General features: G+C 40.1%; 1 non-coding gene across 1 annotated transcript; it reads right to left on the bottom strand.

Annotated features, from left to right (window-relative positions):
- Positions 1-222: 222 nt before the first annotated feature.
- On the bottom strand, positions 223-304 carry trnal-aag (transfer RNA leucine (anticodon AAG)). Its single transcript has one exon. It is a non-coding gene; the product is annotated as a tRNA-Leu (tRNA).
- Positions 305-1,944: the final 1,640 nt, after the last annotated feature.

Raw genomic sequence — 1,944 nt, forward strand, 5'->3', positions numbered from 1 at the left:
GTAGTCGGAGTGATGCTAGAGATAACAGCAACGATACAAAGGTACACTAAGTTAAGGTTTGTGTGCACAGTGCGGTCGAACTGTTTCATGTTACATAAAAAAAAAAGTTAAGAAAGGTTGCGGGTCGAAAAGGGCCAATCGCGTGTGCCACTCTTGGGATTGTGATTGAGTATACGTTGCATTGGGTGGGTAAACATGGAGCCGGCATTGAAAAGCCTGGGTTGGCAGCGGTGGGATTCGAACCCACGCCTCTGAAGAGACTGGAGCCTTAATCCAGCGCCTTAGACCGCTCGGCCACGCTACCACTGGTTAAGGGGCAGATCGAAACGAGCAACTACGTATGCAATTTCTACTAAAATATTTCTATGAATATATTTATCTATATTTATATTTATCACAGGGCCAGTGATAGCTCAGTGGTTAAGGTACTGGACTAGTAAACAGAAGGTTGCCGGTTCAAGCCCCGCCACCACCAAGTTGCTACTGTTGGGTCCCTGAGCAAGGCCCTTAACCCTCAATTGCTCATTGTGTAAATTGCTTTGGATAAAAGCGTCTGCTAGAAAATTTAAATTTATGTGTAGCCTAATAATGCGCTGAGTTTTAGATATTAATACCCACATATTTTTTGTTGCCTTAAAGACTTTGAAGCTGCGATTAAGCGAGGCCGCAACGAGTTTACATTACATGATACCCTTAAATAATCACGATGTATCTGCACTGGAGAACGCAGGCATCGATCCCGCTACCTCTCACATGCTAAGCGAGCGCTCTACCATTTGAGCTAATTCCCCTTACGATGCTCCCTTGTTCCCATTTTGAAGGTTGTGATATTACTTTAAACTTACCTTTTCTTTTTCATGTAATTACTGATATTTTACTGGATCTCTGCTGATATCTTGTGGGCCATATTGACTAATCAGTGAAAATTAATGTTTCCTTGTATAATAAAACCATTATGCTTATTTAGCTTTAATTAGCTTTAATTATTAAAGAGTTAATAAGATAGTGATGGTGAAACTAAAAACCTGTAATTACCATCACTAAGTGTTTTTACCATCACAACAAGTTATGTGTTGGTAATGACATGTTGAGGTAATGACAGTTTTTACTTAGGGAAAAAAGTAAACAGCTACATTTAAATAATGTGAACATTTCAATTGTAAAATACTGCTGTAACAATGTAAATGGACGCTGAATAAACATACTTTATGATCAGAATGAATACATGTTTAAATTTCTCACATTTTCAGATATCAAAGCCTGGGTCCTGGCATCCATGTGGATGTTACTTTGACACGTACCACCTACCTCAGCATTGTTGCAGACCATGTCCACCCTTTCATGAAAACTGTATTTGCTGATGGCTGTGGCCTTTAATGAAGTAAATTTGTATAAAGTACGAGCTGTCAGAAGTGGGATTCAAACCCACACCTCTAGGGTAAACTGCGACCTGGGATCTAATGCCAATTTCTCACAACACCCCATGTGCATCAGGGTTCAAGTCCCTGTTCGGGTGAGTTGTTTCTTACTGCATTAGATAAAGCGGTAATGTCTCGTACTACATGGTTTATTTAGAAAGTTAAAGAATTTGTATTTTGTGAGATGTTTCTAAGTGAAATAGCATGTACTTGATCAGCTTGAAATAATAGCACACTGTATGTGCAACATGTTCTCCTCACCAACTAGTTTACATTTACATTTTCAGCATTTAGCAGACGCTTTTATCCAAAGCGACTTACACAATAAGCGGAACACGATGAGCAATTGAGGGTTAAGGGCCTTGCTCAGGGACCCAACAGTGGCAACTTGGTGGTGGTGGGGCTTGAACCGGCAACCTTCTGTTTACTAGTCCAGTACCTTAACCACTGAGCTATCACTGTCCTAGTTGTAAGCCCAGCTGTTTTAAACAGACTGTAGTAATTGCACTACATTAAACAATTGGTA

This window comes from Trichomycterus rosablanca, chromosome 10 (assembly GCF_030014385.1).
Source record: "Trichomycterus rosablanca isolate fTriRos1 chromosome 10, fTriRos1.hap1, whole genome shotgun sequence".
Taxonomy (NCBI): Eukaryota; Metazoa; Chordata; class Actinopteri; order Siluriformes; family Trichomycteridae; genus Trichomycterus; species Trichomycterus rosablanca.